At 45.0% G+C, this 18,361-nt stretch overlaps 1 pseudogene; it reads right to left on the reverse strand.

Moving 5' to 3' along the window:
• Positions 1–248: 248 nt before the first annotated feature.
• Positions 249–367, reverse strand: LOC136637140 (5S ribosomal RNA; annotated as a pseudogene).
• Positions 368–18,361: the final 17,994 nt, after the last annotated feature.

An 18,361-nucleotide genomic window follows, 5' to 3' on the forward strand; every position in this document is an offset into this window, starting at 1 on the left:
TTCTTAAGCAAAACTATTCTTAAGCAGAACCTGTTCTGTTAAAAAGTAACGTCTCATCTAGAGCTCTAAAATCAGGTTTAGACTCATTGAACACACTGGGACGTGTGTTCAATGAGGCTTAATCCCAAGAAAGTGTGCATAGGATTGCAGGCTAAGCTACATAACTGAATTCTTAATAGGTCATGGCTGTATCTTTTTTTTTTTTGGTGGTGGTGGTGGGCAACCTTCAGTCTCGAAAGACTATGGTAAGCCTACAGCACCTGGTATTCCCAGGCGGTCTCCCATCCAAGTACTAACCAAGCCTGACCCTGCTTAGCTTCCGAGATCAGACGAGATCGGGCATGTGCAGGATAACTAAACTGGGAATATTGTAAATGGTTGGTTATCTTAAAGAGTAGATGCTACATTAAAACACATATTTTTTAATATACCATTGCCATTGGCAAATAGGCTGAAAAGTGTTCTTTGCAGAATTATCAGTCTTGGAGCATTTCAAGATTCTTTCAGGCTTTTCCTCCACAGTGACTGATCAGGTTCCAAGACAGCGAAATGTCTCTTTCCTGCAGCCACAAAATGAATGACATTCAGCTCAACTCTACCATTTGCAGAAATATCAAAAGAAAAAAAAACTCTGTTGGCTTCTTCTGCTCATCCCTTTGACAAGTGCAATGGATAAATGCGGCTAGCCTTCCAAGGGGAATTTCATCATGAAGCATCTGAAAGCACCAATTGCTGGGAGGCCAGATCCCTCAAAGCCATAGAAGAGGGGTGTCAAACATAAGGGTCAGATGCAGCCCCCGGAAGCTCTTTATCCAGCCCCCATGATAACTGGGCTCTCTCAGACTCACCTTTTCCGCAGCACTAATTCTGCTGAGGCTCTGGGAGGGCAAGATGGAAAGAGAAGATGAGGAACACTACAGGGAAAGTGCAGACCAAGAGGGGTGAGAGAAGGAGATGCTGCCCAACAGGACCAGCTTTAACATGATTTGGACAATTTTCCCCAGTTGGGCCCCACGTGTGGGGGGCTCTGTGCTGCTATGGGCAGTGGGCTGCCAGCAATTGCAACCGGCATCTCACACGAAGGTAAGCCTCCATTCCAAAGCTGGCATAGCGAGCTAAGTTCTTGCAGGCCCTCCTGCCCACTGCAGCCTCTGATTCGGCCACTCTGGAAGCAGCAGACATCTGGCTTGGAATGCTTTCTGCCACTTGTTGTGGAGAAGTTCCCCCCCCCCACAAGGACCATGCGGAATTGGGCACCACACCTCCTAAGGCCGGCCTTGGTTCCTGTGGCACTGGGAGAGCCCAATTATCGTGCGGGCTACACTTGCAGCATCGCCCCCTCTGTCTAACATTGCAGACCATCTCTCAGCTGTTGAGCTGCAAACTGAAGCTGCACCGGCGCAGCTCTGGTGAAAGGGCAACCTGCGTGACAATTGGGCTCTCTCAGTATGATAATTGGGCTCTCCCATATCTTGAAAATATGACCAAGATTTGCACATTTTCTCTGCTATCACTTGCAGCTAATGAGTTTCTATGTGAGAACAAAGGGCTTCTTCTGGCCTTCCTCTGCTTAATGATGTCAGTTCAGGTCCTCAACAGGTACCATGAAAGCTATTCGGCCCACCATATGAAACAACTTTGATACCCCCAAATATCCTAACAAACTGAGAACAGATTTTTAAACATACCAAAGCAGATACCTCAATACCATACACAGTTACTTGAAAGGAAATCCCATTCATGGTAATGGTATTAACATGTAAGTGTAACAATTATGCACACGCAATTCCAATTGAGCACCATTGGGGTGGGCAGGGGGCCTAGTGCATGTTTCTCCCTAGAAACATGGGAGAAGCCCCTAGACTTGTGCAAAGAGGAATTCTTCATCATTTCTGGCCCTCAGCTTCCTTCGTTCCACTGATATGTTGCATTCTTGTTTTCAACTGTTCATCTTGCATCCCTTACAATTTTACAGCGTTGACTTGAGCAAACAAAAGCTGGTTGTTCTGGGCATATTGGAGACATTCCTGTTCTTTTCAGCAGAAAAAAGGGAGCTCCCTTGAAGTGACTTATTCACTGTCACTGTCTGAGGATGTCTGGCTGCTGGCAACAATGAATAAAGACATAACAAAATAGCTGAAGGCAAGAGAAATTGGCTTCAGAATTTTTTTTTTTTTTAAGATTCCCAAACAATGGTCTGCTTTCCCCTCTAGGAAGGATCATCACAATCTTTTCTACAAATCTGGTTGGGTTTATGTGATCGACATTGTGCTTATGCTGTCAGTGCACATGGGAGCGGCCCACGGACCTGATCCACAGATAAGTGAATCCGCGGATATAGGATCCCTGGATAAGGGGGTCCCCCTATAGATGTCATGTAAAAAATTGGGTCTCGGTGCTAAAAAGTTTGGGAAGCACTGAGCTACAGGACTGCAGCCACATAGGCAAGATTCTGATAATTACTTAGGGCTGCGGTTTTCAAACTCTCCGGGAGTTTGAAACCCACAGTAAGTCTTTGCGGGGGCAGGGGGGAGGCAGCAGGGGCAGGGGGAAGGCAGCGACGCGATCCCCAGGATTTTGTCACTCAGGGGGCTGCAGGGACTGGGATGCACTCACCAGTCCCTGCAGCAGCCGTCACTGTGTGCGGGGAGCCCTGTGCGAGCGCCTGCAGGGCACCCCAGTCAGGGAAAGGGAGAGTGGAGCAATCTGCTCTGCCTCCGCAAAAGCAGAAGCGGAGCGCAATCGCCCCACTCTCCCTTTCCCTGACCTGGGACGCACTGCAGGCGCTCGCACAGGGCTCTCCGCACAGAGGGACGGGTGCTGCAGGGACTGGAGGGTCCAGTCCACTGGAGGGTGCACCCCAGTCCCTGCAGCCCCATCAGAAGGGAAAGCAGAGCTCCACTTCCGGTTTTGCGGAGCAGAGCACGATCACTCTGCTTTCACTTTTCCTGACCTGGGGAGCCCTGCCGAAGGTTGCACAGGGCTCCCTGCACCCCTGGGAGGCTGCAGGAGGCTTGGGCAAGTGCACCCTATTCCCTGCAGCCCTCCTGAGCAGCGTGATCCTGCAATCACGCCACTGCCTTCCCCCTGTCTCCTGGCTGCCCCTGTCCCTTAAGGGGGCAGAGGCCAGGACACACAGGCTGGGGCGTTTGAATACCACTGACTTAGGGTGTGTACAGATTATTATTTATGAGAAAGCAATTTTCTCCTCATCATACCTGTGGCACTAGTTCTTACTGTGGTTTTTAAGGAACTTCATCAGCACGTGTAAGTGTGCATCCATCCTTTCCTGTTCCAATAAAAGCCTTAAAGGTTGCAGTCCTCTAGACACACTTACCCTGGGAGTAAGTCCCATTAAACCCAATGTATCTTACTTCTGAGTAGACATGCCTAGATTTGCACTGTAAACACATTTTTAAAAGACGTTAACATATATACCTGCCTACCAAGGATTTCACCATGTATCTGATGGACACTAATCTAGGACAGCTAATGCTGAAATAAAGGTGTTTCTCTTCAAAGTGCCACAAGACTATTTGTTGAAGTGATTTTTCAACCTTTCTCATCTCACTGCACACTGAGAAGTTGCTAAAATTGTCAAGGCACACCGTCAGTTTTGTTTTTTTTTACAATTGGCAAGGCACACCGCACTTTTAGAGGAGGACACATATCCCCCAGTGGCCCTATGAATAAATGACACTCCCCTAAACTCCTGTGGCACACCTGTAACTATTCATGGCACACCAATGTACCATGGCACACTGGTTGTTGGTTTTACTGTTCAGACAAGACAGTCTTCATGATACACAGCCAGCCTACCTTTGCCAGAACTTTAAGAGGAAGAATGATACAGAGCAAGTTTTTTTAAAAGGTCACAGTGCGTGTCTCAGGTGTTTTGTTGCACAAAGGGCAATCACATTCCAATAGTTCAGCCAGCTGTTTTGTAGTCCTCACCTCCAGACTCTTTAGCAAGCCAGCCTTCAATGGAATATGAAGACGTGCCCACTTAGAGCATCTCACCGTTCCCTGCTGGCCTTGTTTGTTGTTTTATGTATTTCAGCATCATTTAGAGAGAACCCTTTGATGTACATGCCTCTTGGAGATGCAGTTTCCTTTTCAGCTAATCAAAAGGAAAACCGCTTGGTTTGAAAGAGGTTTTGAAGGTTTTGTAGGGCAAAAACATCTATTTTTAACCAAAGGAAGAATGGCTTTTTGACAAGCAATTCCGTTTTTCGTGGTGGAGGGAAGATATACTCTGAACCTAATAAGATGCCTATTAACATTTGTATTAATTGTTTTGTGAATTCATTTCCTTTCAAGCTTATTTAAGAGAACTTTGTATAAATTAACTGAGAACTGTGATTTTTTTTTTTAATTCAAGGTATAAAAATACAAAGAAAAATTTTAGAGATCACAAAGGGCTGATTTGCACAAGGTCTATGGATACAGGCTCAATTAGTCATTGGAATGATCATTAAGAGTCCGAATACATGTGGCCGACCCCACCCCCACCCCATCCCCAAAAGCTGCTCTTGAGGATTGGGGGACTCTCAGAATGACACAGAGTGGGATTCAACTGCACTGAGAAGGGGGAAGCTGCAGAAATGGGTAGCTGGGAAGATTAAATATGTGGGAATTCTAGGCATTATTGGCTTCAACCCACATTACAAGGCTCATTTTGAGACAAGAGAGAACAGACACATGTGGTACATATCTTGAGTTTTTGTGCTACCACAAAGAAGCAGAAGGACATGAACAACCAATGGACAGCCAGAGCTTTGCATTTCCATCTTCTTTCTCACCTCCCCCCAGTGCAGACGATAAAATTGGGCAAGGATGCACCTTTTAAAGTGGGGGATCTCCGATTCAGTAGGGGGAGAGCCACTGTTTCTCTTCCCTCCAACATAGCATCTTTTCTAGGGGCATTTCTTTTTCTGGCATTTCTTCTCAATCGGATTCAGATGGTGAGCCCGTTTGGGACAGGGAACCATTTGTGTGTGTGTGTGTGTGTGTGTGTGTGTGTGTGTGTGTGTGTGTGTGTGCAAACCACTCTGCGACTTTTCTTGGTTTTGCTGAAAAGCAACATATAAACAAACAGCACCATCCTATGCAAATCTGCACAGTAGTAAGTCCCACTGTGTTCAAGGAGATTACTCCCAGGAAAGCTCTATAGGATTGCAGCCAAATACTCTTCATTTAACATTTCAGATGAAAATTCTCATTCAGGAGTTAAACAACTGGTTTCAAGTTGTGTTGCTCCATGCGTTTTAACCCTCTCATTCAGTGACTTGCTCACTATATCTTGTGCCTGTGTTCATCTTGAGTTTTTCTTCCTTTCCCTCTCATCAGCTTGGATACCTCGTGCATTGTTTAGATCAGCCACCATCTATTCCACTGCATTAGGCTCAATCTCCTACATCCCACTTCAGTCTTTGTCCTGTGTTTGGAGTGCCTCATTACATTATGTCTCTGCCTTTCTGAATAGCCATTGCCTCACTGTGTGAAACTCTTTGGCTAAGGAAGTAAGGGTGAGACTTAACATCTTCATAATTAAAGATAGCAGGGGGCATCAATACCCTTAAAGCCAATGAGAGTCTCAGAATGTAAAAAGGAGAGGTGGACAGTAAGCGCAAGCCACAATGAAAGCTTAGCACATCTGTGTTCTTCAAGGTTATCATTGTCTTCTGGCAGAATTCCTGGCCTCATATCAACCACATGATAGACATTCAACAGGTGAAGCTTTCCCCAATTGCTGCTTGTTGGGAAATGTTACACTTTCTGAATTTCTCTCTATAAGACGACAAGAGCCTATCTCAGAAAGGAAGCAGCAAACCTGGTTGAAGTCCAAGCTTGCTTACCAAAGGGTGCTCAGATAGATTAGTAATAATCTAATAGTCTAATGCAAAGGTTCTCAAATTGGAGCGTCACAACACCCCACCCTGAGGTCCTTGGCCTATACCACTGTAAGGGGCAGGGAGGTGGGAATGGAACGATGTGATCCCCAAGACTGCACCACTGCTGGGGGGTAGGGGTTTTCTTTTACTTACACATCGCAGCAGCAGGCTCCCGGGGGTGTGGGGAGCACCTTAGAAACCTCTGAAGGGCTCCCTGATGCGCAGAGAATGAAAATAGAATGATTGTGACCCACTTCTGGTTTCGCGATCACAAACGGGAAGTGGGTTGCGATCATTATTTTTATATTCTCTGCGCATGGAGGAGCCCTGTGGAGGTTTCCACAGAGCTCCCTGCGCCCCTAGAAGCCTGCTGCTGCGATGTGTAAGTGAAAGGAAATCCATGCTCCTGACAGAAACATGAATCTGGGGATCACATTGCTCCATTTTCCCCCCTCCCCCACAAGGACTTACCTCGGGAGTTTTACTCCCGAGAAGTTTGACAACCCTTGGTAATGGTAATAATCTAATGTGATGGTGCTGAATTAATCATCACCATCACAGTGTATGACATCTTACAGGGGTCTACCAGGCCTGATAGGCATGGCCTTTCAACCTCAGTACTTCCACTTTCAGTACCCAACCTCACCAAACCTCAAACATAGGTTATTATCCTACATCATATCCAGTGGCGTAGCTAACGATCATGTAGCCTGGTGCCAAGCTCAAAATGTTGCCCTGGAAGTGATGTCACAACCGGAAGTGACATCACACACAGGCTTTTTTAAAAGTGAAAATTGGGGGGAACCCACCTCCTCTCCCCAGCAGCTCACCACCCACTTGCTCTGCTGCCTCCCCCCAGTCAGCTGCGTAGCTAAGGCATCTATCTACAACCCGGGGTCAAAGAACATTTTGTAGCCCCCCACCCCCACATTATAAAATCAAATTTAATTAAGTAAATAAATAAAAAGTTATTGGTTCCATGCTGTATCATAATAACATCTCATTGGCACTCAGAACAAACAGTCTCATAGGTCGGTTTGGAGTTAAGCAAATCCACTTTTTGCTCCACAAGGCAGTTGTGTTTTCATTTTCTGGTTAATTGGCCATAACTTTTGATAGAATACAGATATTCCAATGCAGTTTGTTTCTTTGCATTCTGCAATGATATATAACATGATGGAATTATTCATACATACCAAGATTTTCACAGTTTTGGCCACTAGTGTCAAGGTCAGCTTGTTGCCCCCCTAAAGCTTGATGCCCGGTGCAACTGCTACCCCCTGCACCCCCTTAGCTACGCCACTGACCATAACCGTGTCTAGAAGATACTTATTAATTCACTGCAGATAATGTCTCAGTGTAATCTTAAGAGACAAAGCTTGAGGAAACATTTATATCCCAAAGTTCAGAATCCAAGTGTCTATTGACTTGCACTGATAGAAGAATAAAGGGGTATAGGTGTAGCTCATAAAAGGATGTTACTTTTCCAAAGGAGAAATAGGAATAGAGCATGACTGAACCATGCTCCTTCCAAGTCTTCTATAGAGCCATAACCCACTGAAAGCCTTCCTTCAAGGAATCCAGAAGAGCTATGTTCCTTGTTGGTTTCTTATGTCTATTTTTTTTTCTTTTTTTACAAACAGTAGATGAGGTGGGCTGTGTTTAGGTTGGAGCCACTTCATTCTGCATGTTTGGGGCTGACTTGATGAAGTGCTTTGCATGAATAAAAGTTCCTACACATGGAAAGCTAGAATGCCAGGGAGAAAGCTTGGTAAGAATCTGCTCCCGAACATGCTAGTGTTCAATAAGGAGAGGAGAAAAGGATAGGTGGGGTGGAGGAATATTCAATTCTATCAGCCCCTATCTACCATTTGAAATGATGCAGTCCAGGCACAGGCAAACCACCTCATCTGCTACTTGTGGGAACGACACTCTTAAGGAAAACTTGCAGATTACATTATGGAAAGTCCTTGGTGCCTTGTGCCTTAATCAGTGTGAGAGAGATTCAGAAGCGTGAGCATGTTCAAACTGGACTGCACCTTTCCAAAGCTAATGGGTTTCCAATGAGCTGTTACGTTGCTGCGACAGCTGCTCTAATTTGAGAATCAAAGAATGCAGCCTTTGTGGCAAGGGATCTGCTATTGATCGGCCCAAGTTTAGGAGAACAGGAGGGGAGGGCAGTTTTCTTTCTTTTGAGCTGGGGTGTGCTCTTTTCAGGCTCACATTATCTCGCCGCAACAACAAAGACCGACTCCATCACACAAGCTGCTCTCTGCAGGATTGCACTTGTTGAGAGTTAATAGCATGCGCAAATGTGGAGTCTTCCACCATGTCTTGCAACTGGCTTCATTGTGGCCTCACAAAACCATAGCAGATGGGCCTCCAGAACTTCTGGTGAAGGGATCAGCCCCCCCCCCCATTTCCTGGCATCTCCCACCCCATCCAAAGCCGTGGGAGGATTAGCATATCAAGCGCACAGATTCCATAGCACGTGCTCCCAATAGACGTTTTCAAAGAATGTGGGACCTCAAAGGGTCATCACAGTTCTGAATGGCAAACAGAAGGGTCTGTCTGCCAGCCCTTACACTGTTTTACTACATAAGGGTCTGGAAGGCACAATGAAAGGGAGTCAATTGAAGGCACTGCAGTCATTTCTTCCTTCAACTTAGTAAAGGCAAACTAGGTCCAGCAATTGCCAAAGTCAAATAAATGCTGGCCATTGGAGTTGCCAGCTCACTCGAAACATTTGCCCTTGCTTGGATTACCAACTCTGACTGCACTTGAGGTTATTTTTCCAGCATGATGTACTGTCATTAAACCAATGAGACCCTGTTAAAATGGCCAGGATTGCTTTCAGTAATCACCTGGAATTGATGTTGACACCTGGAGTCCATTGTTCCCGGTCTTACACAGCAGTCCCCATACTTACCGTGGTCCTGGTGCCCTTCTTTTGTGGCAGTCTCTTCTTCTTGGCTCTCGGGGCACTGCCATCTTGAATTAGGTGGGATCTTGCTCCAAGATGGCAATGCCTGGGAGAGTTGGGAAAAAGAGAGGCTGTCGGGGGACCTGGGGTAGGGCCCCTTGATCTCACCACAGTAATAATAATAATAATAATAATAATAATAATAATAATAATAATAATAATAATAATAATAATAATAATACAGGTATTTCTATACCGCTTTTCTTTGTCTTTATTCAAGACGGTTTACATAGGCAGGCTTATTTAAATCCCTGTAGAGATTTTTACAATTTGAAAGAATGTTCTATCTTACAAGAACCACAACATTCAGGTGTTACTTTCTTGATCTGGCCTCCATCCTGGCCTCCATCCTCCCACGCTCAGAGCAGATGGAATAACTCGGCTCAGCTTGTCAGCTGCTTCAAGGTCGCACGGTGCCGGTGGCCTTGAACTGGCGACCTTCGGATGTTATCTTCAGGCAAATGGAGGCTCTACCCTCTCCTGCCCAGGTACCGTCAGGTGCTGTACAGCGCACGGTTTGGGAACCACTGTTCAAAGCCAATCCTAAACCAGGCCGGCTCTTGTCTTTTTACTAGCAGCCTTATGTGCAGAAATTAACATGCAGAATCTTTTATCATCATTTATCTCCATACTAGGAAAAAAATTTGCTTCCTGCATGTCAGGCTGCTGTTAAAGGCCGAGGAACTGGACCTGTAGAAAAAGGTGGCAATCCTAGCAGCTGTCATCCTGGAATTTAAATCAAGACTGGCAGATACAGCTTTGTGGATATTCAGATGAGGTTTCTAAATAATCCTTGGATCAGGGAATCTGAAAAGAAACATTTGAGAAAACGTAACAGAGAAAATGGGCTTCAATAAAGCAGGAAGAATGTCTCCCCCCCCCCCCAATTAATTTTAAAAGCTGAAAATCTTAAGAGTCCAACCAAGCGGGAAAGAAACATAGTTATTTGCTAAGCATATCATTCTAGGCTCTTTCAACAGAAGAGAATACAAAGATGAGGAAGAATTGCTTTATCTGGATTGCTATGATGGTGCAATAAACTGCATGTTGAGTTATCAACAACATATGAGCAGGGATATAGGCCAGTGGCAGAGGGGCGAAGTTCTAAGTCTTCTCCTACAACCACAGCGGAAATGTCATCAGCAAGAGTACCCACTTCTTACACTATGAGACTTTTTTCAAAGGCTCTTAGCCAGAAGAAAAATCAGGCTCAGCAGGAGGCAAGCTGAAAAATCTGCCTAGGGACATATGTAAATACCTTCTAGGTCAAACTCGTCTCATACAGAGGGCTGAAGTTAGCGTTCAGGGCTCCAGCTGAGGGCTGGAAGTGATGTCATTAAGGAGAAAGTGACATCATTAAGCAGCTAATGGCCAGAAATCAGACCTTGTTCTCATATAGAAACTCATTAACTGCAAATAACAGAAGAGAAAGTACGTAAATCTTGATCATATTTCAAGTTTTGGGAAAGGCCAATTTTCATGTGCTGCCATTTCAGCTGTAACACCTCAGCAGCTGAGAGCCTGAGGGCCAGATATAAAGCTTCTGGGGGCCACATCTGGCCCCCGGGCCTTATGTTTGACACCCCTGTTCTAGGCCATTGTCTTTCCTGAGAGACAGTATGTAGTTCATGTTATATGAAGGCTGCAATCCTATACTTACCAGGGAGCATCCTTCCCTTATATGATGGTGTACCTGCCAGCCTCTGCTTCTCCCACTCCCTGGACTTGGAAAGAAAAAGGAGGAGAAGACAGAAGAGAAAATGTGAAGGAGAGGAGAGTAGCAAGCTAGAACATCAGGGCCGGAGGTGGACCAGTGAAGAAAGCGGGTGATGGCGGTGGGTTCCTCTGAGTGATGGTCATGGGTTCCTAGCAGCCAGTCCACTGCCTGACTGTTTCCGATAGCCTCAAGTTTGGGGCCAGGCCTGATCAGTAAAATGCACAAACACGTTTCTCAGAAAACTTTTAAATAGTATGCAGAAGGGGCTTCCCTATGTTTGTATGTTAAGTGGTTACTCACTGATTAATTTAAAACACATAATTTAGATAGTAATAATTGATATTATTTGATATCTAACTTAATAATATTACATTTATTAATTTATATATTAAAGTACTTTAATAATTTAATAAAGTAAACCTTTTTATTAATACGTCACTAATAAACAGCAAGAAATGATTGTGTTAAGTCGCAGTTATTTATTTATAACTTATTAAGAGCTTCTTAGTAAGTACCTTGTTACTATTACTTCATAAGTCACTGAGGGCGCAATCCAAACCTGCGCTGGAGCAGGCAAGCCAGGAGGCTTGCTCTGCACCCAACGCAGGTTTGTTGGCTGCAGCGGCTCAGCCAGGGGCAAGGGGAAGCTCTTCCCTTTACCCCTGGGTAAGGGCTGCTCGCCCCAATGGGTCTCCTTGGACCTGCACCACCTCTGGAGGTGGCGCAAGTCCAAGAAGAGCGGAGCGGCTTGAAGCCGCTCTGTTCTCTGCGGGGACGGGGGTTGGGATCCGGCATAACTGCCGGGTCCCAGCCCTGCCCCAGGCTCCCCGCGCACCTGCCGCCAGGGCCGCCCATCGCCCAGTTTGGGCGTCTGCATGGTGGTGGAGTACCAGTAACCCAAGGGTAGTAGCTCTGCACCTGCTGGCGCTGGACTAGCTCTGGTGCTTGGCCTGCGCTAAGCCTTGCAAACATGCTTTATGGCACATTTGCTACAGTGCGTGCCAGCAGTAAGCCAGCACGCACTGTTTAGGATTGGGCTAAACTCACTTATCAGAGAGTAGGGCCTATTGAACTCAACGGGCCTTACTTGTGAGTAAACATGCTATGTAAGTGAATATTTGTCATATGATAATACTAATCCAGTAACAGTTCCTGAAAATAGGGTAACATTAATTCCTTGTTATTAATTCATAGGTCATGAGCTATTCTTGATGAATCATTAACAGATGATAATTGAAAAATACTAATAAACAAAGCACTTGGAATCTCAAAACAGAATAATCAGTTCCATAAGCAAGGGCAAAAAATACTATAATCAAGTCCTGAAATAAAATAATTCATAGTAAATGAATTTATGTCACTCAAGAATTTTTTGGATGGGGGAGAAGACTGACAATAAATAACTAGTGCAAGTAAAGCCACATATTCATTGTCATGACATCTGCCATCTTGCATATGTGACTTCAAGGGAGAAAACATAGTGTACTAATGAACTGAGTCATTCGCTAGAAGACTGTGGGTCCCTTGGGGGTTGCACACCCTGCCTCTGAGGACAAACATCGTGGCAAGGGGAAGATCTGGTTCCCACCAGCAGCTGCAGGATGGAGCCTCCCCCTCCCAGCCTGCAAAAGAACTGCCACATTGCCCAGGAGCCAGAGAAGCAAGCGGCAGCATCAGCCAAAGGGTTTATTGTAAGCCCACCCCTGGATTATTTTGATTGACAGGTAGAGTATAAATCTATAAATAAGTGAATATGTTGTGAAACTCTTTGAGCGCCTCCCTTGCAAGAAGGCAGAGACATAAGAGGAATATTTTAAATAAATGTTGGCTGAACAGATGCCGTCAAATCACAGGATCATCATCATAACCCCTCCTTTGGACCTCGGCGGGGGGCCATGCTAGAGATCCAATGTCCTTCATCCATCACCACAAAAGGCCTTCAGCAGAGGTCTTCTGAAGTCAGGTGGTTTTTGTTTATTCTTGTTTTTTAATTCTGACTTGTTAGATTTTTTTTACCAGTAAGATTTTCAAGATCATTCGGCAGGTGACCCGGTTACCAAATATATGATCAAGTTGGCACGTGCTGAAATGTATATCTCTGTTGAAGTTAGTTATGTGTCTTGATTTTCTTTGATAGGTCAAAACTTTTTGATGATCATTCTTATGCTCGTGGTTTTCAGTGTTACAGCCCCTTATCATTGTCATACAGGAAGTGTTCACTAGGGGGTCAGGTTCTTCCTTTTGGCAACTTCTCACTTCAGGGCCAAAACATAATGATCCATAGAGCCTCATGGCTGAGCCTATGTCTATGAAGGGGCAGTGGGACTATGTGCATAGCATTCACCATGGTACTGGGAGCTTCGGCACACCTTGTGTTTTTAGAGCATCATATGACCAACCAAACAACACACTGTTTACACACCCCTGGAAAACACTTTTTGTCCAGCCACATGTACAACTTGATTGTATGTGTGTGTCAGATCAATTACATGAACATCAATGCTTGGGGTAAGCATTTATCAGCACGTTATGGCAGTTACGCTCAATTCTTGCTATCCGTGCACTCTGGATTTGCTTATCCATGGGAACAAAAGTGTTCCTCATATTGCCCGTTCCAATGCCTGTTCTTGTCTACCTGTGGCCATTCTGAAGCTGTGGCATCTGCAATCATTCTGAAGCTCTCTGTGACCATCCTGCAGCTATTCACAAAGGCCATTCTGAATCTATGGCGACTGTTTTGAAGCCATGGCCATTCTGAAGCTATTCACTGCATCCACAGCCATTCTGAAGCTATCAGTGTCATTCTGAAACTATCTGAAGGGCATTCTGAAGGGCAAGAGGTCTGGTCTAGAGGGTAGAGCCTCCATTTGCCTGAAGATAACACCCACAAGGTCGCCAGTTCGAGGCCACCGGCACTGTGCGACGTTGAAGCAGCTGACAAGCTGAAGCCCAGCTATTCCATCTGCTCTGAGCGTGGGAGGATGGAGGCCAGGATGGAGGCCAGATCAGAACAAAACATCTGAATTGTTGTGGCTCTTGAAAGATAGAGCCTTCTTTCAATTGTAAAAATCCCTACGGGGATTTAAATAAGCCTGCCTATGTAAACCGCCTTGAATAAAGTCTTGAATAAAGACCAAGAAAGGCAGTATATAAATACCATTATTATTATTATTATTATTATTATTATTATTATTATTATTATTATTATCTGCTGCTGGCATTCCTGATCAGGTTAGCTACCCCTCCCCTTAACCCCATTGATCCCATGGGATCAGGGCCTAGGAGAGGGGGGTAAAGGGGGTAATTTGTACCCAGACCCAGGGTCAGAAATGGGGCCCAGGAACCAAAGGAGAAGGCCCAGAAATTTCCTGGGATCTTCCATTTTCCAATCTCACCTAGGCACACTGCCCATGCTGGAGGCATCACTGTGGGCACATGGCAGCGACTACTGCCACAAGCCATACACACCAGGCCCAGGAATGCATACATTCCTTAACCGTGTCACATGTGGGAGGAAACTGACCTGCTACAGTCACTCTTTGGCTTGTGGATTTGCTTCCCATTTTGGTTGGCAACCTTCAGTCTCGAAAGACTATGGTATAAGCCTATAGCACCTGGTATTCCTTGGTGGTCTCCCATGAAGGAGTGGATAGGAGCTCAGGAACACAGCTGCAGGACTACAGCTGCTGCTGACGTTTTGGTGTACCCAGGACACTTTCCGTTCTAGTGTAAGTCTAAATACAATGATTCTAATCTCCTGCAATGATTTTTTTTTTAAAGATTTTAGAGAGACTTTGGAGTGCCTTTGGTTTTCCATATTACTGTATCTAGCTGCCAATGTCACATGGATGGGTAGATCTGGGCTCCAAAGACTTTTCCAGCTGTCTTCACCCTCCTCCCACCCTGTTTGGACCTTCCTCGCTCATTCTGCTCATCCCATCGCCACCCTCCCCCACTCTGTTTCACCCAAAAGAAACTATGTACCCCCTGATACATGGGCCCTGCATGGGATCAATGATCTGGTATCTGTCTGCTGGGTTTTCTAGGAATCTAACACCAGTGGATGAGAATTGACTATGTCTTAACACCTATGGTTTTTAAATATCCAAACCATAGAGAATATTTTAAGTGTTTCGTGCCCAGAGCTAGTCCAAGGCTTCCTGATGCCCACGTGCCATGTGCTGCCGTACCCTTACTCTGTGATGAACAAGTCTCTGCTCTTCTTGCTCCCTCAATTGAAAAAGAAAGAAAGGAATGCAGCAGGAAAGGACAATCATAGACTAGCACATCAGTGACTCTCTAGCCCACCTCTCCATCATTCTTACTTTCTAGTTCAGGGAGTGGGTGAGGAGCAGTGGAAGTGTGTGGGTAGCTAGAGATGGGCATCCTCTGCCAGTCTGCTGCCTGAGGTGACCACCTCAATGGCCCAGGCCCATCCATGCAATCCAGAAATTAAGGGTGTTTCTTACTCTAACCTCCAATGAAAGTGTGCCCCCCCTAAATTTCACCATCTCCTATATCAAAAGAACTGATTACTGTCCCCAATAAAATGGTCAACTTGATGAACTTCTATTAGGCACATTTGTCTCTTGTTCTTGCGAAAACTTCAACAATTCATTCAAAGCTTTCTCATTTGGATGCCCCATTTGTTAAATATCACATCATTAAGAATGGGGAAGAGGGGGAAGCAACACACCAGTTAAATACTTTCCATTTAGTTCCTGCCCCAAGTGCTAAATGTTTATGGAGGCTGAACTCCCATCCCATGCAGGTGATGAAAAGTTTTGCCCGAGTTCAGTCACACTTGGTAATTACAGAAATTAGCTTCCACGTTTAGATCACTGGGCTGTGCAAATGCGCTCCTCAGGTGGAATGTGCTGCTCTGAAATGCACATCAGTCAACCATGAAGCTGGAGAGGCACTATCATTATATTTGACACCATCACATTCATTCCAGTGAAGGGGATCAATTTCAGCAGAAGAGGAAGATAAAAGTGGCCTGGGGGCACTTATGGAAGCCTCTTGAACTAAAAGGAAGCCTTGCTCATCATGTTTCCCAGGGTAGCGCACCTTGACTCCTTGTAGCTTGCGCTCATTGCAAGGGATTAGCTATATGGGTGGCATTCACTCCTCACTGGAGTTTGCTTGATGGGCAGAAATGTCATTTTTCCTAGCATGTAAGCAGGGCAAGAAAGCTGTGCCTGTTGGATTTCTGCCTGTTGCACACTTTTCCAAAGGCACAAGAGGTCTGCCATTTTCACTCCCACTCCCCCTCAACAGCTATGTAAGACTTCCATTTTCTGGCACAGAATCACATCTGCAGAATCCTGATTCAGCTGGGTCCAGTATGAAAAATGATGTGTACTTACCTCTAAAGTTATCATGATATTGACAGAAATCCTACAAGCCAGGTCATGGCTGTAACCCAGTGAGTCACAGCACTTGCAAGGGAAATTACACATTTCCCCAACATGTCTGATTTTATTGCACCTGGTTTTCACATTGCAGACTCTCTCTCTGCTTGTCAGTTGGAACTTTTGTCCAGCTTGTCAGTTGGAACAGTTCTTTTGTTTTAGGAAAAGGAAAGACTAGGATGAACACATAGCTTTGGATTAGAAATACAACAGCATATCTGGCCCATGGTCTGTGCAGCATGATTTTTTTTGTTTTGTCTTAAAGAACATATCTGAGCATATCTACTCAGAAGTCATATTGTGTAGACTGGGCTTAATCACAGGAAAGTGTTATAGGATTACACCCTTAAGCCATTTCTGCCCAACGTTGCATATATGCAACAAGAACCAAATGTGTACACCTGTGGGCAGGCAAAAAAGGATTAATGTGGGAGTTGCTTATACAAAGTAGGAAGATGTGATGGGAGGTTGAGGAAGAGAGAGGCAGGCAGATCAGAAGCTGCACCAAAGTCTGATTGTTCAATCTGGATGGCATTGGAGAAGTCACCATTTCTCAACTTAGAACAGATTCTCATGAGGATTGGACAAATGTAGTGAAGTAACTAACATTCATGTTTACCTGGCTCAGAACATAAATGCCTCCATCATATAACGCTTGGTGGTATTATGAATTGAGTGCCATTGTCCTGTGATTTCCTCTGGCTCAGAATGTAAATTGAGAACATGTCATACTGGTCAGCAAGGAGCATTTGGATTTCCAGTGCACCTGTGTACCTAAATGGGGCCAACAGGTGCCCTAGAAATGACAAGACCCATGGTTCACTTTGTCTGGGACGTCATCATGGTCAGTAGAAACCCTGCTACAAGGAGCCCAAAGACATGTAATTCTTATCCCTATTGTACTCAAGGGCCTGGAATACAACATGATCAGAGGTTCTGACATCTGGGACACTGTTGTTTAAGTGTTCCAGGTGCCAGAGATAAACCAAGGCCTTGTAAAGAGGTCATCTGCTTGATACAATGCCAATGGGACAAAGCTAATGGCTGGGGGTAGAGAGGCTACAGTTGGAGTGGGGGTGGTGGCCCCACTGCACTCCTGAAATTGTTATGGGGTACTTGACAGAGTGTGTGAGTGTGTTAACTTAGTGAAGAAAAAAGTAACTTTAAAAAATGATCATACTGTATTAGCTCAATTCAATTTCAAATTGAGCCAACATGGGTTAGTCTATCATTAGATAAAATGAAGTGAGACAAATTCATGGAAAATAGATCTATCTGTGCCAATTAGCCATAATAGCTAAAGGAACCTTCAGCTGCAGAAGGACTGTGTGGTGGTGGGGGAAGACGGTAACAACAGAGGAGGTCTGTTACCTTCATCTCCTGTTGGGGACATCTGCCTGGCCATTTTTGGAAACAAAAATGTTTGACTACATGAACCTTTGATTCAATCCAGAGGGGCTCTTCTTGTGAGGATAAATGAGATGAACTGTGAAGAACTGCATATACTAAAAAATGTTCTGTATACATGGTCACCGTACTGGTATTCTGAATTTAAAACCAACCCTTGACACATACACTGCTCACATGGAGTCAATGGGACTATTCAAATCTTAAGCGGCTTTCAAATTCTAGTCCTAAATCGCCATTCATAGCCATCCATCCTCCCTGTCCTGGATTTGTCCAAGGAATTTGGGCCCATATCCAAGGAACACCACCAGTCATCATTATTTACTAATGAAAACCCTGCGAAGTTTGACAGACAGGTGAGAGAAGGATGGGAAATTTGAATCCTTTCTGCAACCCATTCTCTGCTTTTTTTTTCACCACCCTCCCATCCATCACTGCCTGTATCAGAGCAGTTAGAGCCTGGCTATTTTTCCATATCTGGCCTATCCCATATCCCCCCTCCCACCCCACAAATACAACCTTGTAGTTCTGAATCAGAAGGAACACTCTTTATTCCTCCCAGCCCAGAAGTTGTGGTGGATGTGAGGGAAAAGATTAAATAGGCCCCCTTGTGATTCAGCTCTCAGACCCAAGAAGCAGATTCCCCACATCTATCTGCATCCTAGATAAACTGTACCCATACAAGGGCGACCAGATACAATGGAGGTCAGAGTGCCTTCACCTTCAGCTATTGTGTAGATGAGGGAATTGTGGCAGGTGCAGTTCAATATGGAAGAGCCTGAAAAGCTGCATCTGCCCAAATTCCCTCTTCTATACAATGGTTAAAGGTATAGGCATTCCATCTTCCATTGCATCTGGTCACCCTGACTTGTATGTCCCAGAAAACTCAACAAAAGCTAGTCCCTAACTGCAAAACCTTGTTTCTTGGTCATGGTAACATGTGACG

Source organism: Tiliqua scincoides, chromosome 1 (assembly GCF_035046505.1).
Source record: "Tiliqua scincoides isolate rTilSci1 chromosome 1, rTilSci1.hap2, whole genome shotgun sequence".
In the NCBI taxonomy this organism is placed as follows: Eukaryota; Metazoa; Chordata; class Lepidosauria; order Squamata; family Scincidae; genus Tiliqua; species Tiliqua scincoides.